The following is a 27,659-nucleotide window of genomic DNA, read 5'->3' on the forward strand; positions in this document are numbered from 1 at the left end:
TTAAAAATTAAGTTTTTATCTGAGAGAATTAAGAGTGCTTGCACTTGAATATCCTAAAACATCCTCCCTCTTGCTCCGAGAACTCTGACTGCCTGAGTTTATTAAACCTCAGACTTAGAAGGGCCTGTCTGACAGTGGAGGGCAGGAGGATTTTAAACCTCTCTATAACCCTGTCAATGAAGCAGTTTCACTTCACAGTGTCTGTATGAACTAGTTCCCATGTGTCACATGTGTGTGTGTGTGCACATGACTCACCTCCAGTGATGGTCTGGGATTGCAGAGAAAGAAAGACGGGGTTGGAGGTTAATCTGAGGTTAGTACAGTTCATCAGATTCCTGAGCTGATGTGTGGCTGCAGCAGGAAGAGGCAGGTGGAGCCTGGAGAGCAGAATACAGAAATACAGCGTCAATGAGACCAACTAATAGTTGCTATCCCTACTTTATGAAAAGGTAAACAAAATCATGATACTACATGTCTGACAGTTGGAGACATCATTAATGTTCCAGCAACTTTTCTCCCATTTAAAAAGCAAAAATAACACACCTGTTAGCCATGTTCTTTGTGCTGCCTCGGCCTTTTGAAAATAACTACATGGCAGAAAAACAATATTAACGATTTGCTGCACAAACAATGCATACCATCAGTGATGACTGTCTCCAATATGTGGACTGTAATATGTTTTTTCATTGTGTGTGTTTATTTGAGTAAATCCAGCCCAGAAACATCCAGTAAAATATGTTCAGTTTAGAACCATCAATCATAACTTGAATAAAAAGGAAAAGCAAGCAAAAGAGAGACTAGAAAGCAAAGTTGTATTCATTTGGAGCCATGCTAGCAGCATCTGTCAGCCCACCACTTTGGTCCAGACTGAAAAATCTCTACAGTTTTTTGGTGAGAGCCTGACTTTTCCTCTAAATGCCCAACATTTAATACAGATGCAGACAGGGATTTTTGTCTATACTCTGGTTCATTTTGTCGTAATACGTGCAGGTTTTCTGAAAGCCTACGGAAAAGAACAAAACAGAGCGGTACCACTGGAAATTGTGGGGACAGAGTCACAAATAGTTCAACTGCAAGACCTGAAGAAGAAATTTTACTTTTGAGTTATTCCAGTGAAAAGAATTCTCTGTCCAACTCCATCACCGCTGACTCCGCTTTGGCCTCCTCCACCGTGTTGTTATCAGAAACTTCTGACTCTGAGCTGCCCTCTAGTGGATATATTGCTTAATGTCTGCCATCATAAAAGACGCATGGATCGACTGAAGTGGACGCATCTATTTTTGTACATAAAGGGAGAATAAATGAACCTAAGCGCCTCCATGACACTGACATTTGTAGGTTTTTTGCGACCAAATTTACAACCAAAGTGTTTAAAAGCAATAACAGAGAACACATTAAAAATGACTAATAATGTTCTAAGTTTAATGTATGAATGCACAAGGAACTAAAGAAATATAAAAGGTAACAAATAAATAATACAACACAAAGAGAGAAGAGCACCTCCAACATCCAAAGCACATTAACACATGCCCAATCAAAGCAATCCAAGAAAGTTATCTATCCCTGATATTTGTGGTTTTGAGTGAAACATGTCAACAACTACTGGATGGATTGCCATGAAGTTTGGTACAGACATTCCTGTTCCCCTCCAGATGATTTGTAATAACTCTGGTGATCCCTGAACTTTTCCTCTTTTCATGGAAGTTTTCTAACTTTAAGAGCAAAATGCAGAAATTTCCATTTTACTTAAATCCTCTATTGTGAGTGAGTTAGTGTGCTGACGTTAGCATTTAGCTCAAAGCACCGCTGCGCCTAAATACAGCCTCACAGAGCCGCTGGCACGGCTGTAGACTTTTAGTCTTGTTAGACGAACGATTACTAACTAAACAACAAGATGAAAAGTCAATTATTAAGGCTATGTTACAATATCAGCTGTATACTTTGAGCTGAAAACCTCATGCAGCATTAACCCGTGGGTAAAAAGAAAACAGCTCGAGCACCGTCAGCTTTGTGTGGCATTTTGTGGAGAGGGCATGCAGTGTTGACAGTGATGGCGGAAAATGCAAAAAGCCATTCAGATTAGGAACGCTAAGCCTCCAGGGGCACAGCCTCCTCTGCCTCCATATGAAAAGACCCAGAGTGAGACCTGGCATACGCTCTGTTGGATTACAGGGAAAAATGCCTTCCATCAAAAAATGATTACAGCACCTCTTAGCCAATGTGCATGCAATGAGGAAGCTGAATGAATGAATAATTATAGCAAAGAGAAGCTGGAAGGAAGGTGAAGCAGAGAAACAAAAAAAGGGGGTGGGGAGGTGGTAGGTTTGCAAAACAGGTATTTAAAGTCTGGCAGTCATGAATAGTGGAGTATTCATGAGCTGTATGGTTAGATATAATTTTGTCTCACAATAATGCATACAGCGATCACTGGAGCTCCTTTTCACACCCACCCAAAAGAGACTTTGAAGACTCTGAAAAGAAGAGGGAGGCTCGGTAAGTTTGTTTTACAAGAACACCAAATAAAAATCACTTTTAACATAAAGGAGGCTTTATGAACACACTGACGTCTATTTACAATGAGATCAATGGAGTGTTCAGATAATTTAGCGAACGTTTGTGAGATGAATAGACGAACGAGTCTTGTATCGAATTAAGATTTTTCTTCATTTTAATGTTTTGTTTACTTTTGGGTGGAATTGGAGAAATAAAGGCGCTCTACATACAATGCAATTCAGTTTCCAAAGGGTGCTCAATTTTATTGATTCCATTCTGAATGAAATGAATAGCTCCTCACACCCATGGTGCCATTCAGTCCGTACACTGAATGCACAGGAGAATTGGGAATGGTGCTTGAGAGGACTCTCAGTCCTTGGGTGACAAACTTCAAGGTTGATGTCTATAGTGCAGTATACACATTTAATCCAGCTACTTGTTTGTTCTATTAGCAGACAGGCAACCAACTAATGATTAATGCCAAGTTGGCATAGAGTGGTTCAGATACAATGAAATTCTGAAGAGTAATAAGAAATAAAACCCCCTGAAAATCTTGTTCTGTGTGAACTTCAGTGGTTTAGCCTCGCAGCTTGCTGCAGTGACATGACTGCTTAATACTTTTTTCTTGCATAAACACACAACTCTTTATGTAATTAAAGAGTTGTGTGGGGTTTATAAGAAAAATGTTCAATTTAAACTCGTCTATTGTGGACACACTAATTCAGAGATGCTGTTTCTGAAAGGTCTCAAACATGAAATATCAGTCGATGTTGGCTTTTATCAGAACAAAACTTCACTTCTTTGTGGCCTTAGTATCAAATATTGTGTGCTGGCACATGTTCGTGCAGTCTTTTGTGAAGCCAGCTATTGTCCAAAATATTCGAGGCATTTCAGCTTTTTTAAACTTATCTTATCGCCTCTATCAGAGCTAAAGAGCTGTCACAACCATTCGAAAAGTGGGAGGAAAATGATAAGATAAACATGAGTGCACATCCCAAAAAATGTGGAATTAGAATTAGATTTTAAATTACAACCTGCTTCTTGAAAAATAATGATGGGATTTAAAACTTCTTGTGACTTTTTTGAGGGTGGGGAGGTGGGTTGATGTAATCGCTCTAAATCTGCGCCCACTCAGCAGGAAAAAGTTCTTTCAATTTACGCCCAATTCAAAACAAGGAGACACAGCTGCAACGGTGATGATTTGGAACATATTTGGAACATTAAACATGCAGAAGCGAAGTACACATGGCGGCTGTTTGACAAATAACAGGCACGACTCCTGATTCAGAATGTGTGACGAATTAGATTCAGTTAATCCATCTGTGTGAGTTTACGTCAGCAAATATGGCAAACGTAAAAACCTACAGAACTGAATCTCATAATGCAGCCATGAAGAGAAGAACTGAAATCATATTAATACACCACAGCACGTAAGAACAATGAGTAGTTCACTGCTCATCTGATCTGCTCATACACAACATCAGTAAGACTCTAAATGAGTAACAGAGTTAGTTCAAGTGCTTTAGGTATGTAAAAAAAAACAACAAATTTTTCATTCGTCCACCCCTCCCAGCCGGGGGTCGCATCTTCAAAAGAGAGTCAGCGTTGGGGTGCCCCTCTGCGGGGCAAGAATACACCACAACATCTTACGCTCTCCACATCAAAATGCAACAAATGAAAGGCATGAAATTCTCTGTGAGAGCAGCGCTAACGCCGACAGACCGCGGTGTCAGGTGAGGCTGGTAAATACAGATCCACTTCTCCTTCTGATCCAACTCTTTCCACCGAGAATCTTGTTTTTCTGTCTTCTTATGCACTCCCCCTCCTTGATACACACCTCCTCTACATAAACAATCTGCCTCTTTTCTCATATTCATCACCTCCTACACTCATCACTCCTGTTTTTTCTATCAATCTCACACTTCCTCTCCTCTCCCCTCCTCTCTCGTCTGTTTCTCTCTCTTTCTCTTTCCCAGCTTGCTACAGTGTTTTGCCACGGCTCTTGCCTTTTCCCCTGTAGGGCTGTGTGTCTGCTGTAATGAATTGTACTTAATTGCCAACTGGGATCTGCAGCCTTAAATATAATTCTCAGGACACTTAACCTGGGTCACTGTGAATGATAAACACACCTTCATAAATGGGCTTGGGCTTGGAGCAGAGAAGAAAACCATTTCTCTCTTCAGGCCCCACCACAGCACAGGTAGGCAAACAATATACTGTAAATGATTGTAGCAATGATTAGTATTTTTACAATATATTACAACATCATTTTACTTACTTTGAGGGCAGCAACAATACTTGGTGCTATTTGGCTTCAGCTTTACTATGAACCTAAAAGATGAGACGAAATACAGCTAAATAATTTATAAATTTCTTTGGATTTCCCCGCATGCTGAAGCTGTGTGTTTGAGGCTCTGGCAAATGTGATTTTAGCCTTTTTAAAACCATAAATACACAGGCAATCCGCTCATTATACAAAAAGAATAAGTAATGGATTACTCAGTGGGTTTGACTGCTTTAACGTGAGCCAATCGCACTAGCACGACTAGCTACCTAACTTAATATCTACAGTGGTAACCTAGCGCTACGTTCAGGTTTAAAAGAGATATGTTGGTTTGTGCTCATTTCTCAACGCCGCCTTCTTAAAAAGCACAAATCTGAATTTGTGTCTTTGTACAATACCATGTTGAACTATTAGGACTAACTAACTATAGCTTTTTAGCTTTACTCTTTTGCAACACACAGTGCTGATTACTCAGCTAAGCAGCCATCAAATTCACATTAAGTCAGATGGAGACATTAAAAAGTTAGCTGCAAAGTGGGATTTCAGCCAAGTCATTAACATGAGGGCTAACTCACAAATTAACACTAATTAGCTAGCAGGAAAAAAAAACCTCCCAGTGTCATTTCAGCCGGAAAAATCAAAGGTGGCCGACTGAATGTGATAAGCTTGATTTGTCTGCTTCTTTTTAAAATCAGAGACCCACTGTTTCAAAAATTACCATTAAGACCAATTAAGAGGTAAAACTGCCACTGAGTCATGGTAACCTGCATAAATCCTCCACTGGAAAACTTGACGACCATAGCAATGGTAACTAAGGGCAGAAGGTTTTAGCGTGGCAATTATGCACACTCAGGGATTAAAAATCCCCCATCTTAAAGTTGGCTCCGTCCATGCGACAGTATGTGTTTCCTTTTTGTATATCAAACAAACCCCGACCCCCCCACCCTCCCATCATCCAGCTGTGGGGATGTTTGCTGTGTGTCTGAGGCTAGCAGATTGACTGTACTGGTTATGACACTCATGCATAATAGAAAGCGCACTGGGGGCCAGAGGAACTGAGGAGCATAGAAAAGAGGCAGAGGGAGCAGTTAGGGTGTCTGGCCGGTAGGACAGCCTCCCACTCGGCTTCCACCAGCGCACTCTTTCCCCCTCCCACTCACTCTCTCCCTCCATCTCAATCTGACACATGCTGCAAATGCAAAGCCAGATCAAAGTTAGCGTAGCCCTTATGAATAAAAGAGTACAACCCATCTGTGCAGCTGCAGAAAGAGAGAGGTCCTACACTATGTCTGAAAGAAAAAGCAAAGTACACATGGTGGGGTGGTGGTGGTGGTTTGGCCCTTAGCCCCATGAGACAGAACCCACAGGCCTTACCATTTATTTTTGCAACTAGGGGCAAAATCAATTGCTTGTGAAAATACATGAAAGAGAGCATTCTGATTTAATGAAGTGATAATGATGATGCCATTTTTAAAAAAGAGAGACACACAGAGGGAGAAATTTAGCGTATGAGCTGTTAAGACTGATTAGTGGCATTTAAGGGTTCAGTAAAAAGGCACAACCTCTCTTCAGCTCTGTTTTCTGCTGTGTGAGCTTTAAAAAAAATAGCAGCATCCGTACCAGTGGAAGTCCACATTAAACATCAGGCTAAATGCTGTTGCCCTCTACATGTCAGACTTGGCTTTCTTCTTGCTCCCTGTATTTTTTCAACCTTCCAAACCTGCCTTGTTATAGGAACTTAATTGGCTTCGCAGAAAAACATCCCAAATCCTGCATCTTTTAAGGTGCTGGAAGGCTGGGCAACTAATGACTCGTCCAGTTCTTGTTTGCTAAGCACTAAACCAAGAGCAGAGAAGAAGAGAATGGTTTATGACAGTAAGTTCAAACCCACAAATCTCACCCCAGGCAAATTTCCTAAAAAGCAATAGAACATAGCTCGACTAGCCTCTGCCTGATTCAGCCTTGGCAGGGGATTTCACGGTTGGCACAAGCATCAAAGATGTATTATCATTATATGCCAACTGCTGAGGACACAGCTATCAGTAGACCAGAGAAACTTGTGTGAAGGAATAACTACTACAAATAATGAAAGCAGTAGAGCTGCCCCAAAAGAATCCATGATTGGGAAGACCCTGATTCTACTGTTCCATAAACTTCCACCCACCAGCAAATCAGTGTTAGTCTAACAGAAATTTACCAAAACCAAGATGGCACCGTCATGGGAACATGCATGGCTATAAAACAGAAACTGCAAGCTAAAACTGACAACACTGTCAGCAGCCCAGCAGGAGAGACATTCAGGTTTTCATAACTGAGCAACGACCAAGACACAAACTTTATGTCTGCATGGAAAAACAAGAACAAGTCAAATCTTTGTATTGAACAACCAAATCTGATTCAACTGACAAAATTCTGAACCCTGCACAGCCCCAGAGAGTACTATCAATAACAGACTTACATACTAAAGTGATTTTTTTCACTTTTTTCTTGCTGGCTACAAAACTTATAAAAATACCAAAACCAGCAATGAATTGATAACATTTACAAGTACTGAAGCCATGTTACTACACCTGAGAATACGCTCTGATTCTCACTGTTTCTATTTCTTCAAACACATCATTGATGCTACTACAACTCACAAAGACTGAGAGTTCAGCTTCATTGTAATTTCATTGTAATTTAGACAATGTCACGGTGTTCACTGACAAGCAGATCAGATGTCTTGAGTTACAAGATTTTCACATAATGCAAAGCAAGTTTCTTTTTATCTGTTCAAATAAAGTAAATTTAAAGTGTTAATGGTGTCTAAATAAGTATAAAGTAAGTCTCTGTAAGAATATGTTCCCTGTTCTAAAGCAACGTCTTGATCATAAATAATTCGTTAGTAGTTTGACACTTATCAGAGAGCCAATATGCATGGTAATAAGCAACTATTTATCCTGATATAAAGTGTTATCACTGAGTTATGTTCCAATACATACTAAAAATCTTTTTAACAAAAAGTAGGAAAATATTTTGCATTTATCTTTCTATTTGTCCAATACTATTCTATAAGAAAAGTCTAGGACTTGTAAACAAACCTTTTACAACCTCAAAGCACAAACTCCTGTGACGTTTTGTCAATTCTTCTCTCAAAATCTTGGCCACTCAATTTGGTAAATCCATTTAAATCCACCACTAAAACATAAAGCCACTCACAGGACAATGAAGTTTCAACAGATCAGGGCATTACGTCTTCAAGGTGTGTGAGTTCTGTCCTCTGATATGACAGGGCTCTTGGTGCTCGGCAAACTTCATAATCATAGTCTCTAAAAGTAACATGCTTACATCTGTACAAACAAAACCATTTGTTCTTGTTTCAGTGTTCTACCAAATGGTGCTTCCCCAGATAAACACCATTACCACAGCTTTATTCTCTTAATCTCACCCTGAGGAAACAAGCCGAGGCAAGGAAATACTCTCTGATGTGATATGCCCGGCACAGATGCGTTTACAGTGTGTTATTAATCACAGGAAGATCATTTGCTCCTCCGAGCCGCCCAGGAGCTTAATTTCATTTGTTCCCATCGATTTAACGGCCATTTCAGTAACAGGGGGTGGTGTGGGGGAGTGTAGGCTCGATACAAGCTATTGATCAGAAACTAAATGACCTTGTGTACACAGTGACCGTGGAAACCAAGCAAGAGATGCAGAAGAAATTGCATCATTCAAAGGTCTCAGGGGGGGGCAGGTTTAAGGTGGCGATGTTGAGACGAGGCAGGTTATACGTGGCCAAAGGGTCCCGCTGCTTTACACGGTTTGTAAATACAGATGGGCCAGTGCTGGTTAACGCAACAACACATGCGTAAACAGGCGATGCACACCTGCCCACACAGGCATCAACCCCTCTTCTCCTGAGCGTAATTAATCTTTGTCTGCATTCACGCTCCACCCCCCACCCCCCCAGGAGCGCTGTCATGACAACAGATTCCACGCCGGCGACTTATTCTCCATGCTTCCGCTCCTGCTTGGCACAGGGAGTCAATTATGAACACCTTGCAACCTTTGGCCCCCCTCTCGCACATGAACTACTGTCCCCAGGTATGTCACCACATCACAGCTAACTAGAGCCTGGAGAGGGTGGAGGGGGGTGCTGCGCTCTCTTGGTGCGCAAATAAACATTGTTTACACGAATTACATGCTATAGGAGATGATTAACTACCCAGCTGAACCCAGGCTCCGTTTTGGCAGCGGTCCCACAACGCAATTTATGAGGATTCGTGCATTTGTCTATGTGTGTAGTTGTGGGGGGGTTGGTTAATAGAATAATGAAACTGCAACGCTGTGAAGCCACCGAGCAGGAATTAGTGGCACTAAATGAACTGCTCTTTTGTTTGAGGCCGTTTGATTACTTGGGTGGCAGCAGAGGGTGCGATTTCATTCACATTTCTAATCCTAATCTTGTTATAGTATAACCCCCCCCCCGCAAATCCACCACACACAGGTGAGTGCGTGCGTGTGTGTGTGTGTGTGTGTGTGTGTGTGTTAAGTAGGTGAATGATGGATATATCTCGTTGCCTGGCTTACCTTATCAGCAGAAGGGCCAGTATGGGTTTCATCAGGAGGTTGATGAAGCTGGAGATACAGGTAAGCCAGGCAGCTTTTGAGGAAGGGAACACACACACAAAACAAGATTGGCTTGTCTTCACAGTAAAATAAATGGTGTTGTTGAAGCTGAGATAGTCAAAGAAGAAAAGGGGGAGACTGCTTTTAAGGTGCAGCCCACTTGATAAGGCCTCCAATGTGATTAAAAAAGGTAAAAAGAAAAGGGAGAGGCAGAGCTTAATGCAGTCCTCACTGATTGAAAACTGTCAGGAACTTTCTAAGGTTTTACGCTTGGTAATTGAAAACATCTTAACATGGTTTGTAAGGCAATACTGATTAGTTGATTCATCTTTTAATGAATCTCTTTCATGACTGGCAGAAAATCAATGTCATTTATTGTCAGTAGTACCAGATCAGCCACATTAAAACCGCTAAAAGATGTGGTGAATAACATTGATCGCCTGGTTACAGTGCAATGTTCTGCCGGGAATCCCAATCTGATCAAGCCAGATCCACAGAGGCCGCCATGCTGCAACCACAGGACCCAAAGGATCCTCTGCCAATGTCCCAGACTGATAAATACACCTATATTTATACTATACTACTGTATAAACCAATTAACTTTTGATTTTGGACAGTTAGTTGGACAAATCAGCAATAAAAGCTGGCTTTACAAGGTGCATGGAAGAGTCTTCAGAGAAAATACCAACACACTCAAACACTACAAATACTCAAATACTGCATCTCATACAGCAGGTTTCAACATACAAAGAAAAAGGCACAATACATAGCTCGTGCCAGGACACAGAAATGAAGAGGTAGTCTGGGATATTTTACATCCACAGTCCCATTTGGAGCTGGAGCTGCTGAACTTGAGGTTGCCGTGTTGAAGTTTTTGGAGTGAAACCAAAGTTGCTCCTTTGCAGCATCGGCTCAACGGGTTTATTGTCTATTAACGGGGTTTGTTGTCATAACAATCCCCTCTCATGCTTCTCAGTTCTTCCACCTGTTTAGTCTGCATGCCTCCCCCTGTTTAAAGGCCCCAGTGTACCTCAAATGGACTGCTTGTCGGATCGTCTAATGATGCCTGAGAGACTCATTCTCTGAAGCTTGCCACCAGTCCTTTGCTTTTACAGACCCATCCCACAAAAAGGTGCCATCTGAGAGCATCAAGAGCTGCCATGACCCCGAGTTAAAGCAGAAGTCACGGGTGTAGACAGTGAAAAGGAAAGGTGACAGCACAGCTCCATGGGGTGCCCCGCTCCACTCTGAAGCATGTCCTGAAACAGTGCCTCTGATGTGGATGAATGGCAGTTTATCAAAGAGAGGGTTCATAATCTAGGAAGCCAGGCAGGTGTTGACCACCTGTTCTTTTTTTGTGTGTGTCAACCACTTCAGGACTGCCAATCCAAAAAGAAAATGTAGAAAGAGCGCTGAGAGAAACAGACAGAGCTGGAGAACAAAAGGACGAGACACAGGAGAGGTGTCGAAGAGCAAATAAGTAAACAGAAAGACAAGAATAAGGAGGTGAGAAAGAAATTAAGCATAGAAAAAGAGAGACAGGTGCACAAAACTCCAGGAAAGAGGTTGGAGTAAAGAGGCAAAGGGTGAGCGAGTGAATGAGTGAGTGAGAGTTAGACAAAGACTGTCGCACTTGAGCTGACACGACGTCTCCTCATCTTGTCACACGGATAGAGAGGCCTGGCCGGGGGAATTGGGAGGAGTTGGAAAAACGCTGGATCCTGGGCGCACAGTACCCATCACTGTCACTCACGTCTGGCAGTACAACACATCCTGGTGACATGTGGAGATCCCCAGAGTCTGAAATGGGACAAGAAACCCTTTTTTTCCTCTCCCCCTCCTCCCTCCCAGACTGCTTCCAGTCCCCTCGTCTGTGCTCCCAAGTCCTTCTGTTAAATCCCAACTCCATAATGTTACCCAGTCACCCAAGCATGAAAAACTGAATTCTGCACCATGATAAAGTAATTTCAACAGAATCGCCATGACTGAGGGATTTGTCCAGGTCGGTGAAGAAAATTCGCACTGAGCTTTCGTACTTTGAACTTTGACTCAAATGTCCATCATCAACCAATCACAAACCATATTGACTGTGCTGATCCATGACGAAAGAGTCCAAAGGGAGGGAACCTTGATATGAAGGTACCATAGGATAGGTGTATAACCGATACAACATGGATGCCATTACTAACTGTGTACAGATGCATTTTCACCTCATTTTTTGAAGGAATCTGCTTTATGTTCAGTGTTAATTATCTGTTTTGTCAGCATTTGATCGTTCAACCCTCCATAAAAACAGTTTCATCCCAAGTTCAAATGATCCCAATCATGATCCATTTTGAGTTTTGTGTTACTTCTCTTTCTTTTCACCTTAATTCCTGAAGGCTCTGCCACTCTTCCCTGGCTTCTCCTCTCTTTCTTCGCCTCGTCTGCAAATTTGGCATGCCCATTTCTCCCCCACCCTGTCTTTCTTTCTCCTTGCCTTTGTGATTTCCTCTCCGCCAGCTTGACTGCCTTCCTGCCTGTATCCCACCGCCGCATCTCTGCGTTGCCTCGTTGGTGGTTTCAGCCTGATCCGTCAAACGGCAGGCACTGACGTGTCGAGCACGATCTCACTGGCTTCCCTTGCTGTGCTCTCGTCTCATCATGCGTGTACGTGTGAACGAATGCCCTTGTAAGCATGCGGCGGCGCTGCTCGCTCAACGTGCGCCTTCGTCAGAACAGCTGTGATGTTCACTTGGGTCGACCAGTGGCTCCGGCCTTATTAGAGAACCACTAGATTGAAGGACCCAGACCTGACCCCGCTGAGAGCAGGAATAGAAGGGGAAGGTGGGTGGTGGTGGGGAGGTAGAGCCAGAGTAGGACCAGAGCAAGCAGCCACATTATCACATTTCCTGCTGCTATTTTCCAATTAGCTCGCTATCGATCAGTTTGCAAGCCTCTCGACGTGCTGTGCCTTTCACCGACTGGGCTCGAAGCCACTTTCCGTCCAATTTCTGTCGAGATTTCACCACACAGTGGAGGTGGACACGCGCGCTTTGCCTGGGAACCCATCCAGGCATCCTGGGATGGCGTAGAGCTGAATCTGGCTCTGATGTGCATTTCATCCTTTACTACCTGTCTTTACGATGACAGGTGGGCAAACGACCAATTCTTTTCACAGAAAAACGAAACAGGACACTGCCACAAGCATTAGAGAGAAATTTGATTTGCACGGGAACAAATCTTTACCTTAAAACTAATGCTGTCTGGAAATGGATGACAAGGACTCAGCTCAGGCTGACGTGACCATGAGCGAGTACGAACACATCAAGGCACTGCCTCTTGAATGCCATTCCTGGCATCCACTGAATAAACCCACTTCTACTAACAGCAAAAGAAAATATCAGATGCCATACATTTGCTCTCCTTGATTTGCTTCTGAGAAACCCATTTTCACTGGTGTCTCTGAGAAAAAATAAATCACTGTACAAGACTAATGTTCTCACAGTCAAACACAATCCATCCATCAGCTCCCAGCATGCTGGTGTGGGTGTGAATGTGTGTCTGCACTCGTGAGTGACAGGGCAAGAGAAAGAGGGAAGGTTAAAGCCCCAGTGATAAAGAAAAAAGAAAAAAAAATGGGATTGTGCTGATGACCCCATCACACTTTGAGGACAGCGAGGTGAGGGAATGAACTGTGGCTCTGATCTCTCTCTGTGCTTTCTCTTTGCTCTGTAAATGTCTCTCTTTCATTTGCCATTTTCTTTCAATCTACACTGCCCGAAAGACTTTACAGTCTTCACAACCTGGTCGCTAACTTTGCCTGTCAGCCCGTTGGTGCTGCACAGGATGGTGTACAGTAGCTTCATCAGGAGTTTTTTGATGCTTGTCACTATTTACAACCTGTTTCCCATTATACATGTGTCATCTGATCCATCACGAACATAAAAATATTAACAAGCGTGAAAATCTGAGTTTTTGCCATCGCTATGTAGCCAACGTTAGCATTACTAGTGGTTTACTTACCAAAAGCTTCAGTCATTACTACTGCAGCTACTGTATAGACATATTTATTACCAAAAAAGCACAAAGTTTGGAAATCCAGTTGTCAAGGACACTGATGAAATTCTAAACTTTTTTCCGAGCAAGTGTTACTTGAAAAATTCTGTTAACAGGTGGATTTGCATTTGAAAGTGGTAAAATAAGACAACAGCAAACACTCAGGTGCCTCCATTGTTTTCACAATATATATCGAATCAATAGTGTCTGCACTATTATTGTGATGGACGGACAAACAAAGGCATGAATAGAGCCCAATCGATGGTTCCCCAGACACACACTCATACATACAATTTCATTATGGAGCAGGCATTTATCACACCGCATTAGGAGATTTTCTCCACCTGTTTCAGGGAATACAGGATTTGAAGAGCCAGTGCTTAAATAAACAAATGAATAAGATTCTATCTTGGTGTTTCATGTATTGTGCCTTTTGTTTTTTGGTGTCACCTACAGCAGCATAAAGCTCATGAGCATGGGAAACAAAAGCTCCTGTCAGTGAGGATCTGGTTGTGTGTCCTGAACGAGCTGCACCCTCTTATCTGAGCTCAGCAAAAGTTCCCATCGATTGGCCCGCTGATTGTGCGTCTGTCAGCCTACCTGTCCGACCCTCCCTCCCACCGTCTCCTCCCTCGCCTCCCTCCATCCATCCTCCCTCCCTCCCCCTTTGCCCAAGGCCTCATTGATCAGCCATGCCCTGGCTCCTGCCCGCTGATCAGTCAGCTTGATGTCTTTTGTGTCTGGGTGAAGTGAATAAACTATTGGGCCAATCGAACGGGAAGCACGAGGCCAGGCGAGCTGGTGCTTGGCCCTCGAATGTGAGTCTGCGAAGGGCGGCGGGCTGGCAGGGGAAGAGAGGAAAGATATGGAGATGAGACAAGAGGTTTAGGGAGGCCAGGAGAGGAGGATGGGGGCGGCTAACTGGTACAGTTCTCAGCAAGATCAGAGATGGATGGAAAGATGGATGGAAGATGAAGAAATGGTGGGATAAGAGATGAGGGGATGGAAAGTGGCACCTCCCACAGGGCCCAGGTTCACAAAGCTCAGCAGGCCTCTCCCCAGCAAGACAATGACAAGCTCCTCAGATAAACACTAGATGCGGCATCAGATCCGTCTTGAGACTGTCAGCGTCCCCATGCTTCTTCGCGACTGTGGACATAGGGAATAATTGCGTCCATGAGGCCGCATAAATTAGCCTGGTTTGCCAGTTGTGGCAAATCCATAGGCAAGTGGATGAGGCCTGAGCACGAGGATCAGCGCCTCTTAAATTTACGAGTAGAGCCTTCCAAGTCTCAGATGGCCTGGATTGATGGGAAGAGGCCCGGGATAAACCATCATTTCCATTTCATTCCTGTCAATAAGCATTTGATAACGGGGGATAAATTGGGTGGAGGGTATTTGTTATTGTAATAAGCGAGGCTTTTATGATCATATTTTGTAGCAAGGTGACAGCAAATTGCTCTGATGGATGTGCGGACAGATGATGCTATTGTGGAATATTACGGACATTTGGTGGAGGAAAATATCAAAATAGATGGCAATCTCAAGTAGCACTGCATGAATGCATTTATTCACATCCACACAGTTTCAAGAGGGAATGCAACATTTGTATTGAGTGTATGAAAGACATTTTGGCTGAAAATAGTCAAGGTAACTTGCTGTGGCCTGCTATGACAGCAGACGCATTTCTAATCACGCTTATAAAAACAAACAAACATTTACCCAGTTTGGAAGCCCCTGGTTTGCTTGGGGATTGGTGCATTTTCTTTCTGTCCTCCGTGTTTTCAGTCAATCGGTCCTTAGATAAAAAGAGCTTAGAAAGATTATCCCCCTGGCTTGCATGCCATTATCATTAATCAGTGTGTTATTGACTGCTCTGTCCTTTCCTGTTTCAAGTTCAGGCCTCCCTTAATCCACAGATTTTGCCCAGAAGACACACACTTGACTCCAGGAGGCTCAGTGCAGCTTGAACCATGCCCACCCTTGCAGGCACCAATCGATCTGCAGCGAGCCCTCTCCCGCCTACCAATCAAAATGCCCAAACACTGCAACCGGTGATGTAAAATCCCCCTTTACAGTATCTAAAGACTCATTCTGAAATCTGATACCGAGGCCAAAGGAACTTAAGTGTTTTTGAAACCTAACATCGCATATGAATAAACGTTTATCCAGTTAGAATTCACTAACTCTTCACTAACCTATATATTACACATGATTAGGGCTAATTATTCAGCAATTTATTCATGTTTATTTTAAACATAAAAATGTTGGGTTTTTTCAATACTGCAAAAAGAATCCCCACACACTTTAAAAATATAACTTGGAGCGCAAAACTTTTTTTGTACCTACTTGGAGGGACTCTGGTGGATAATTAGCAGCTCATTTGCATTTCCCTCACACTTTTCTTTTTTACTTTGTATTACCAGAAGATTTTCTGAGCTGTGTTCATTGCAAGAGGTCCTTGTAAACCAGTGTTCCAGGGGTACGTGAAGGTGGAGCATGCAGCTAATTGAGAAACTATAACAGATTTTTTTTTAAAAGTACATACAGTATTTTTTTAGGAGAAAAGTAAACAAATAATAATAATTATAAACTGGTGTGATAACTGACCAGAAAGTTACAAGCACACTCTTCCAAAGCTGATCATGACACCACGCTTTTTTGTGATGTGATTTGCAAACACCAGGAGCCCATTCCACTCACTGGGAAATGCACAAAGTGACAATCATCATCAACACTAAACAGAGTGCTCGAGTGAGACGTTGAACTCGGCGGCGGTGGCGGCAGTGGCGGCCCACCCGCTGCGCACTGCTCGGCGGTTCAGCCTAAAAATGTAGGAACACACGGTCCCAGGCGTTTCCCCGGCCGTACCGTGGGAATTGATGTTGCCAGGCATGTTTGTGCTGGAGTACAAATCACGCTGTCAGTTTCAGTGCGCCTGTCAAAGAAGCAAGACATCAACACGGCCAGACGGGGGACGACAGGAAGCACACTGACACAGCATGAGTGGATGGGGAGGGGAAGTAGCCTTGAGCGGTGATTGGAGAAGCGTGTGTGTGTTTCCTATGTTAAAGAGCATGTATTCACGCCTGCGTGTGTGGCTGACTGATTATAGTGTGTGTGTATATTCATCTGTGTGAGCACACACATCTCACATGTACATCACAGCGTTGCATATCCATCGGTAAATATGAGCTGAGCCTGATCAATAAGCTCAAGCAAAGAGAAGCTTAAGGCTTTACCACATTAACTCTACACTGTCAAAATCTATTGTCTCCCCACCTCTCCTGTGCTGCCGTGTGTGTGTGTGTGTGTGCATGCTTTAAACATGTCTGTGTGAGCATGCGTGCAGGCCTGTTTGTTTACAGGCAAAGGCATGTTAGCTTAACTGTGTTTGCGTGCCGCCAGTGTTTGTGTTGTTTAACGTGAGGTCACGTTCGGCCCGCCCCCCCCACGCTGTTGACTGCAGCTGTTTACCGACTGTGCTTTACTGACACATACAGCCTGGTCAAATAGATACAGAGATACAGATAATCTATGCAAATGTAACTGTGTTTTCCCAATCAAAAGCTATTTAGCTGCCTGTGTATCTTCCTGTACGTGTTCATTGAGACAGTTCCCAGAGGGGTTTCCAGTGGTGCTGGTTTGGTGATATGAGCCTGATTAAAAACATTACAGAGTGGTTAATTTAGCTGCAAGAACGCCACACAAATTTGTGTTCCTTTAATGTACGCTGAATGCAATATTACGAGGATGACAAGCTTGTTTCTTCGGTTTTTTTTGGTGTTGTTAGACACGGAGCAGGTACAGAGAAAATAGAGGTTTTCGGGCAGAGAAGTTAAAGCTGCCCCAATCAATATTTCTATATCAGCAACGGTTCAGATGAGTATGTGTAATGTGAAAAGTGTCGCCTGTAGTGATGAATCCACAGAGAATTATCCCCCCGCCGACTGCGGGTTCACCTCAGCTCTGCAGAGCTTTATATTTATTTTATTTAACCTCTAAAGTTGGCAGAGTCTACCTACTCTTTTTTACAGCAGCAATATAATTTAAAATTAAAAACAGGAAGAGACAGAGTCAATAAATAAAAATGAAAAAAAGTGAGCAATCACAGAGCATCATTGAGAATGGTATTTTGATTTTTAGGTGACACTGCAGATGTCTGGGGAAACAAAGAGGAAATATTGTGCTATGAAGATAATTTGACTGTGCCTCATCTCTAACATTTGTTATATTCAGAAAGGATCACTTTCGCAGCCGGTGTGGACAATAGGAATGATTAAAGCAATCAATAAACTTTCATTTCTTTCAAAACAGCCAAAACTTTAAAGCTCTTTCACCAATTATAACAACAGATTTTTGAAATTCTCCTGCATCAGGAGATTTAATCAACTAAACTCAATGAGTAGAAAAGTTAAGCTCCTTCTGTGCCGAGTAGCACACCACTCAATGTCACTGATTTTGGCGTTTTTTTCCTTTCATCAGAACACCATGACCATGAGCAGCGCTCTTAGCTGTTGTCTTGTAGAGGAATTTTCAAGAGCAGCTTCTGCGTGTTTTAAGCCAAATTAAAAAATGACTGCTGTAATTCAGTTCAGCATTTCATGTTGGGTTTTTTTTTAAGACTTCGGAGCATTCAGCTGTCATTGTCATCCTCAGGGATTTTCAGTGATTTAGCAGAGGTTCGGTGTGTTGCTCAAGGGCACTCTCGAGGCCACTGATGGATATGTGTTGGTTACGGAGGCAACAAAACGCCCTGCCGCACACCCACGCCCACACTCTAACTCCCTGCCTGAAACCCCATCGATGCCGTTCCTCCTAGCACACCAGAAATCGTTCGTTCCCGTCCTACTTTTCGACACACGTCCCGCTGTCTCTTCAGCTCAAGCCTGAGCTCGGAGCCAAAAACCTGCCTCTCCCAGCCACCCACATCTCCCCCTCCTACCCTCTTCCCTCCCCTCCTCCCACCTCGTCTATCTCTCTGTCTCCTTGCCCTCCTCTCCTCTCTCTCGCTCTCTCTCTCCTCCTCTCCTGCTACAAACTCCAAAGTCTCCTAATTCCTGTCATGCTAATTGGAGCTGACAGACACAGCTAATTATGCGCAGATAATCTGCTGCATCTGACTAATTATAATTCCCATTAGCTGCCGATAATGCTCATTAGATTAACTTTCTCCAGGAGAAATTGGAAATAATAGGCCAGGCTCAACGCTGCATCTTTTTGGTAATCATGGATAGGAGTTCCTTTGGCAGGGAGAGCCGGTGTTTGTTTGGTTGTTGGGGAGGCAGGCTGGTAGCTGTCGATGGCTGTGGTGGAAACAGATACACTGCCTGATCCAAATGATATCTGATCCATCTTGACTGCCGCCGCCGCTGGGATTGAGAGAGACAGGGAAGCCGCCAAGAGGAGGGAGGATTACCACATGTGAAAACATGTACTCATATATGGTCTTCATGGAGTATAAAGAAGGAGGAGTGAGTCGTCTGTGGGCTGAAATCCAGCACATGCACCTCCAATAATGGCACCGCTCATGGTAATCATACATATAATAGCACACGTCTACAATGAGCCATTAAAGTTCAGGCAGGAAACTGTGGCTGGCTGCAGTCCATTAGCCCACTCTGCGGTGTGATCGCCATAAACCACTGATCACACTTTCCCCTGAACAGAGAAAACTATTTATTTGTGGCCCACTCAGTCTACCGCTGTGCAATCCGCTCTCGCTTTTTTTTTTTTTTTTTTTTTTTAGGCTTCCGTGATACAATTCTGCTGCTTTGGCTCACCCACCACCGCCAGTTACCACCTGCTTAGATGTGCTTTTATGTGCTGCAGAGAGGGATATTATTTACCCTCCGATAGGTGTGCACCGGCGTCTGCAGGGAGAACATAAAAGCAGGTCTATTCAGCGCTTTAACTTTTAAGTCGCACCGCCATGTCATCTTATTTTGTAACTTCTTTAAACTGGGAATGTAAGTCGTCCTGGCTGCTGCTAAAGTGCACCGAGTACATAAAAACCGATGCTGAAGATGACAGTTTTGTCATGCATGTGCTGACAATTTAAGTGTTTGTGCAATATACAAACTCCTATTCTGAACCCTTTTATCAAGGCTTTAAATCCTTCCTTTCACTAAGTGAATGGTGCATCACTAAATGGATCAAAGACGGCGATAACTATTAAAACTGATGAAAGAAAGTGTTGTTTGCATTAAATTTTAAAAAGAGGAAGTCATCGAGTAGAGCATCGATGCCGCGTCAGCACAAGGAATAGAGAAATCCTCTGCTATGGTTGCCAAAGCTTTGGAGTGCGACTGGATACGGAAACCAAATGTAATTTATTGATGCAGCGCAGGGCCGAGGAGCCCAAAGCCTGGGGAACACACAGGCCCTAAAACCCACAAATGGGATATTGATCGCTTTGAAGGGAGGAGGGGGGTTAGAAAAAAAAGTTATATTTAACCATGGAGTGCCTCAGTTACTCTATCGAGTGGTTAACATTCCCTCCTTTTCTCTGCCTCTCTCTCTTCTCCCACATACACTGCATTCAACAGCGCTGTGACATTCAACAGTGTATGTTCCTATGACAACCCATCAAATCGCCCATCGGGAGCAAGGCTGACAGCACCTCAGGGTGTTTAAATGAAACGACTGTGATCTGAACTATACAAGAATCTATAGTGGATGTGCTCTATACTGTACTGTGCTCTGTGATAGGACAAAAAGAAGAGCTCAGTATTCTTTGCTCCAGTTGTGTGTATTCATCTTTTTATTCAGCCCCTGGGGCCAGTCGTAATCCGCTATGTGTGTGTGTTGGTGTGTGTGTTGCCCACGTGCCTGCTTGCCTCTGCACATGTGTACTCCCATTTGCAATGTCCTGAATTTGATCATCTTACAAGCACGCCTCGTAAACAATAAGTACCAGACAGCGTGAAAAAGAACATCCACCCCGTACGAGACGGATCCAGCTTACAAACAAGATATGTTGGCTAATCGTGAGAAAAATAGTCTTTGCTGCAATATTCACTGGCATGTATTTTAAAAACACAAAGTCAGGGCTGAAACCATAGCAACAATGCTTTAGCAAAAAGAGGAAAACAAAAGCACAGTTATTGTCTGAATGAAAATGTTCAAGCCCACCTCAACTCGGCTGTCTCCTCGCACATGTCCAGAAAAATCCCTCTAAGTGGTGTTGTCCAAAAGAAAAAAACAATACAAGTATGATTACAGGACTGCTCACTCACTGCTAAAAAATACAAAAGGGAGACTGATTTGATTCTGCATTTCATATTTGGGTAGCTTCAGGCGTTCCAATTTTCTCTGGTACAAAACAAAAACAGATCTTGTGTGTCTGCGGCAAACTAGAAAAGGCAAGGGTCACTTTACACAAGTTCCACTCCGAGATAAAGACAAAAAAACAAAGTTAACTCAAAACATTTTTCACCTTCACAAAAAGATTTTTCTGACTAAAAACAAGAATAGTTTGACTACAATCCAATAATAACAAATCCACAGAGAAATATCACCCAACTCTGCAGTTCAACCTCAGCTCGGTGGAGCCTTTTAGCGTCTTTCAGCTCTTTGTTTTGGTTTCACAGTCGACAACTTTACTGTTTTGGTTCAGTTTTCAGCTTCAGGAGGTAATTTTGATCTTTAAAACTTTATTGTCCAGCCAAGGCCGGAAATTCAACAAGCAACGTCCGGAGGCTGTAACCGATCATGTTGTGTCACTGCATCAATGCAGAATCGTCCACGTCTGCATCGCGATGCATCGTAAAAAAGATTATTTTCAACACTGCTACAGAGTTGTATTAATTTTCTCATTTAACTCTTGACAAAAAAGCAAAAACAGAATGCAGCGTGGTTTGATAAGCAGGTAAAATTTAGAATTTGCATTATTCTCTAAAGCTACAAGAAGACAAACACATGGTTGGACAACTGAGCGATACAAACACTGCACATGTATTTTTAATGCGTCATAACTGGAAACAAGTCAGAATTCTCCTTTATCAACACACCGGGTGGGACCATGCTTAACAGAGCAAGCAGCTCATTTTCTCATGTAAGTAGCTACTTGATTAAGTGCACTGCCAATATCAAGTATCTTAATATAAGCCCTCAGAAGTTGCGCTGTTGATTCGTTATTTAATAGTACTCTGTACTTTTACCAGCAGTAAGAAAGAAATACAAACTGTAGGTGTGTAAAATGAGTATTTGTATGTCTGAAAGGGGGATTTGGACCCAATCTGCTCACGCTTTGTGATTCCCTCTCGATACAGAGAGCAGGTAAATACCTAAAATGTAAATCAATAGGACAGACTGACAGAGTGCTAGATCACTAAAGCAACTACAGTGTACCTTGGTACAAACAGAAAATGTCTACCTGTATTTGAGAGGCCAAGATACTGTACCTCTCCTAGAAATTCTATTATGTGGTGTTTTGTTTTCAGTGACACTCTTATCCAGCCTGATAAGAGCGCAGGAGGAGGTGAGGTTTCAGTGTTTTAGTCAAGGGCAGTTTGAGGGGACATGTGACACATTCGGCTGTTGCCTGTGAAAACTGCTAAACTCACATCTGTGTGTGTGTGTGTTTATAAAATAGACTGTGTGTATGAGAGAGACAGAAAGAGAGGAAGGATGAGATTAGGAAGAAATTCCATTATTTTTTTGCTTTGTTGATCATACAAAAAAAAACACACTAAAATAAGGAAACTTGTGTTCAAATGGGTGGAAGAAGTCTGGTGACTGAGATAACCACTGCACTGAGTTTGTTTTGTTTTCATCTTCATCAAACCAGCCAGCAATGCCCCGTAGATGAGGGTTACTGAGTTTCTGCAAAAAAGGAAAAATAAATACATATCCTTCTTTTTTCAGGTCTCTTTCTTCAGTTCTGATTATTCACAATTATCAAAATGGTTGCAGATTAAATCTTCGTTATTTCTCTTTGTCCAGGCTGCTACTGGTTTCCATTCATGTATGAAAAGTGAAGGTTGCTTATATTATGTAATCCATAGATGGATAGATAGATAGACAGACAGATAGATAGATAGATAGATAGCAGGCACATTTCTGCACTACTTCTGCAGCATTTACACTCCCATAACGGCCAAATTAGAGGCCTCCAACAACTGTGTATCTCATTGTGTCTGCGGTTACAAGCGACACAGTAACACTTTAAAGTGCAGCTGTCATTTTTATGTGCCCTTATAGAGCAGAGCGTGAATACGGCTTTTATGTGCAACACCACAAGCCCTCATCATCGGTCATTGCAGGGGTGGGGTTTGGCGGCGGTGGAGGGTGGGAGGCGAGCTAATGAGGACGTTGGCTGGTCCTTTACCTGCGAGCTGCCTGTTTATCAGCCGGGAGGGCCCTGTGTAAAGATGTCAGTTCACGCTTGATTCACATCTGATGGTTATTGCCGTCTTCCCTGCCTGGCTTTCACGCTCGCCGTCGCTGCCCAATCGGCGCGCCGCGCTGATGAGCGATACAATAACCACCTTGAGAGGTGCTTAGCGGCTTTAACGATGAGGCTGAGAGAGTGGTGCCGTTAAGAGGATGGGGAACTAGCAGTGTGAGTGAAGGGCTCTAGCCATCACAAGTACACCTCTGACCCCTCTGTGTTCAGTGCATTTTCAGTCAAACATGCACACGCAGACTCAGGTGCAAACAGAGCAACACTCCAACCTGTACTTCATCATGAAGGCCATTTTATTGCGCTCTGCTTCTCCATCTGCTCTCTCTTAACGCCTCAGTTCTCACCTCACTCCACATTTCTGCCTTTTTAAAAAAAAAATGTATTTCCTAATTCTCACGTGAAATGTGACAATAATTGAACTGCACTGTCCAGTCAATCTGTCTCATTTCTCCTGCTCCCTCCTATTTGTCTTGTCTCCTGCTCTGGATCGCAGCTGAACTCTGCAGGATTTCTATAAGAGGAAACAAGGCAGGGAAATTTTCAATAGGGAGCTCAACTGTCTAAAACAAGCTTCTAGCAAGAGAGAAAGGACTATAGCGTCCTATTTGCATGAGCAGACAGAAGGTTAATAACACAAGCCCTGCTGTGACAAAGGAGAAAAAGAACATAGAGTAGGTAGGAGGAATGAAAAGTGCTGATCCTCCACTTCTGGCTCCTGAGAATCCATCTAAGACACGAGGGAGGAGTGTGGAAGTAATTAGAGCCCTGGATATATGATGGGTTTCATGTACAGTCCCACCTCCCGTTTTCTCTGCAGAACCTAATTTCCCAGAATGCATGTTGAGATGGGACAGCAGCGGCAGCACCAGTGGCTGTAAATCTGAAAATGAGAGTGTTTTTTTTTTTTTGTTTTTTTTTCCTTCAGTGATTCCCAACCAGGCGCACTTGTACCCCAGAGGAAGTTGAGTAGTGCAACTAATTTGAAAATACAAATAATCTATATCATAATATAAATGATATGATTCTAAAAAGTGACTTCACAGGGGCACCTCCATAGCCGAATGGTTGGAGCGCGTACCACATGGGCTTAAGTACCCTGAGCAGCTGGTCCCTGGATCGACTCCCAGTCTGGCTGGATCTTTACTGTGTGTCATTCCCCCCGCTCTCTTTCCCTGTTTCCTGTCTCATCTCCACTGTCCTATCCAATAAAGGTGAAAAAGCCCCCAAAAAAATAACCTTAAAAATAAATTCACAAATTAGTGTGATTTTCTAAAATAAGCATTACAACATCCAGTTTAAATATTTTTTGAGCTCATCTGATGGTGCTGTGCTACGTCAGATAAAAAAAGAAAGTTTGGGAACCACTGTTTTAAATGATGCATGAGTGTGACAGGGAGAGAGTTGTGTGTGTGAGCAGTGGCATCAAATCAAATGTCTTTCGTTTCTCTTTCACTATTTGTTTTACTGAGGACGACAAATTACTTCCTGACAAGCAAAGCATCCGAATGGAACAAACACGCAGGCAGTCAAGTACAGTTAAAAGTGGGGGGAAAAAGCTAAAACGTGTTATCATTCTGACATCTGTAGACGGCAAACGGCAGGATGCAGCAGAAGTTCAGAGAGCTTCTTTTAGCTATCCTCTCTTTTCCTGCATCATGGCTGAAGAGCACAGTTCAGAAGTCACCAGAGGGAATTGATTATCAACAGGCGGGGGCTGAATCCTTCTCTGCTCTGGCATAATGAAGCTCTCTATTTCGGGACCATCAGGTGTTTTTTAGGCTTCTTGTCGCTATTCCTAGGCTCTCTTGCTTCTTCTCTGTATCCCCGGATCATACCAGCCCAGATATGAGTGCATTGGGAATACAGCATGAATACATTTTTTTAAAGTCTAATTCAAAGTTACAAAGCTTTTTTTTTGTCTGGCAACAGTGGGTTGCAACTAAATCCGCATTGCGATAGTTTGACTGTGACAGTATTTCAATTGCAAGATGGAAACAAACAAGAAGGTGTGTGTGTGTGTGGAGGGGGGGGTTACATGCAAACACATACACAAGCTCCGACAATTAAACACACACACAGGCAGGTGCATGAGCAACAAACACAACACAAAGACACACAAACAACCTATAAATAGCGAAGATCCATGGCAACCTGAGATTTGTTGTTTGTCGTCACATGCTGCTGAGAGCGAGAGAAGAGCAGGGACTTAAATAACACTGGGAGATTGGTTTGTGTGAGAGGCAAAGTCAAAACAAATTACGCCTTTTCTATCACTTTGGGGCCCGCCGGTAAAGCATCTGAAATAGCTTTGTGCCTGGGGACATTTTACCACTGAAAGAATATGGTGGCAATATCCTCCCAGGACCTTAAAAAACAAAGGGATGAGGGGAAGGAGGAGGAGAGGAAGGGGGGGGGAGGGTTTAGTTTTACTGCAGATCACAGGTGGCGTCTTGACCACCTAACTAACTCTTCTCACTTTATTCTTTCCCATCCCCTCCTGCCATCGCCCGTCTCTTCCCATCTCACGTTTCTGTCACGCTGAAGGTCTCCTCTATTGAAATACCATTACACCTACACATCCATGCTCTTCTTTGTTTTATAAAAAGCAGGCCTAAATTACAACACTCAACACACAGAATCCATATGAAATTCATGCTCTATGAGAGGCAGCCCTGAAGGATTTATCCAATTTCTATCAACTCCAGTTTGTTGATTAGACTTGTTTTTCAGGCAAGAATTTTCTCCCTTCTCTCCATTTAAACTGACCTTCAGCAGACCTTTTACTTTCCTCTCTTCTTTCTGATGCAAATAAACCACTTGAAACCCACAGGCTTTTCACTTTCACCCAGCATTCTGTTGTTGTTTTTTTTTTACTTTGCAAACATGAGCACTGCAGCAACATGAGATATATATCAGGCTTTAATTGATTTTTGAGATAAACTTATTCGGTGCAACTGTTTAAGTTTGGCGGCGTTATTTGCACTCGCTCCCATATGCTGTTCATTAATTTGCAGCTAGTGGGTCATTTATCAACCTATTACACTTGGGCTCGCGCCTTCGCCACACACACAGTTTGCTGTGGCCCCCACCACCACCATGGTATCTTGAGGAGGCATACATGTGGCATCGCCTGGTGCTGTAATGGCTGTGCTAAAGGGCTGGGAGCGAGCCAGGCCCTGTCAGACTGCAGATGGATGGACCCATGGGCTACACACACACACACACACACACACACACACACAGAGCCTAAGCTAGCCTAGATTGGACCAGACCAGACCGGACTGGACCAGCCTATATAGGAGCCACAGCGAGGCTAATTGGGGCAACCAGGCCAGGACTAAATCAAAATGCTACTACCACAAAATTAAAATCACTCATAATTACTCGAAAAATGTGCACCTTTGTTGTGGCTGGGAATGCTTGGCACCTCGCATTAATTAAAACACCATGAATAGGCATTAATGAATTCATGAATAAGCATCTCAGGGTGCAATCTGGAGAACTTAAAGAACCTAAAATCTCAAAAGAAAAATCAATGTGGTAAAAAAAAAGAAAATATTACGACCTCCTGATATTTCCACAAAAACACACTAATAAGATTAATGTGTAATAAGATCAATTTTTAAGTATGAAGCAGAGAGGAGAAAAACACTCAAAACGGAGACATAATTTGTGGAAATTGGATGATGCAGCTCAATAAGAGGAACGTGCTCTCGCTACCATGTAGCTCCCACAGCATTTCTGAATACATTTCATCACCGGTGACATGTGTGCTGTTATACTGCGCTAACTACAGTGCTAAATCCCATGCTGTTGCTGTGAGAAGCAGTGATAAGAGAGAGGAAAAACATTTCTGTTGTGATTGCTTTTTTTTTTTTTTTTTTAAAAAACACAAGCGGCAGTTACAAAATTACAAACAGAACAATAAAACTGTCTCTGGCTGTGATGACTTTCACAGGTTTTTCTTCCACGTTTCACAACATGACATATGACAGCAGACGTGTTTGCTGGATGGGATCTCTAAGCCAACTGCCAAAAAGTTTGCAATTATTTTGTTTTTTAAAAAGAGAAAAATCAAGAAACCAAAAGACAAATATCACATGATGCAAATGGCAGACAGCCTCTGTATTATTGATTTTAGTCTGAAAGGCTTCAAGTCTCAGCTGCTCCGCTCCTTTACCTCGCAGCGTATAACGTCTGAGTGCAACAGTCTTCAGCCACAAGAAGCCACTTTCAATTAAAGAGTCTTTCACAAACGAAGAAAACGCTCCTCTGACATGTTTTGTGGGTGGGTGTGAACTACTTGGATTATTTACATGTTTCTCAAGCAAATAAATCCACAGCGCTCGGTGCTGGCACTGATATGATTTTCGCTTTGTAACATTTAATGAAAATAATTTCCCAGCTTCAAGCACTTTTTAAAGCCAGTCTCTCTCTCTCTCAGCCTAATTAATTAGAAGAGTTATTATGCTACTTCAAGAGGGCTGAAGCTGCACTTTGTCTATTTTTAAGCAAATATGTAGCTTCTTTACAAAGACAAATCATTTTGGAGCACAGGCCGACTTCCCTTTCTTCCACAGTATTTAATGATTCTGAGCAAATAGCTGATTGAGACGTCTGTGCATTAATGACGGCGGTGCTGGAGATCACAGCGTGTTTCAAACTGTACAGTGAACATCACAAGTGCCCCTGTGTCCTTGAACGAGACACCCAGCCCCGAACAGCTGAAGAAAGAGGTTCTCTGTGTTTTCATATGACATATCATAATGTTTAGTGACATTTGTATTTTGGGGAAACTCTTACTGCTACAGAAAATAATGATATTTTAAA

General features: G+C 42.9%; 1 long non-coding RNA gene across 1 annotated transcript in view; it reads right to left on the reverse strand.

Annotated features, from left to right (window-relative positions):
- Positions 1–261: 261 nt before the first annotated feature.
- Positions 262–27,659, reverse strand: part of LOC108899855 (uncharacterized) — a 36,045-nt gene continuing 8,647 nt past the window's right edge. The window contains exon 3 of the long non-coding RNA XR_001963613.2: positions 262–377. This is a non-coding gene — a long non-coding RNA (uncharacterized LOC108899855). The remainder of the gene's footprint in view (positions 378–27,659) is intronic.

The sequence above is a fragment of the Lates calcarifer genome, linkage group LG18 (assembly GCF_001640805.2).
Source record: "Lates calcarifer isolate ASB-BC8 linkage group LG18, TLL_Latcal_v3, whole genome shotgun sequence".
In the NCBI taxonomy this organism is placed as follows: domain Eukaryota; kingdom Metazoa; phylum Chordata; class Actinopteri; family Centropomidae; genus Lates; species Lates calcarifer.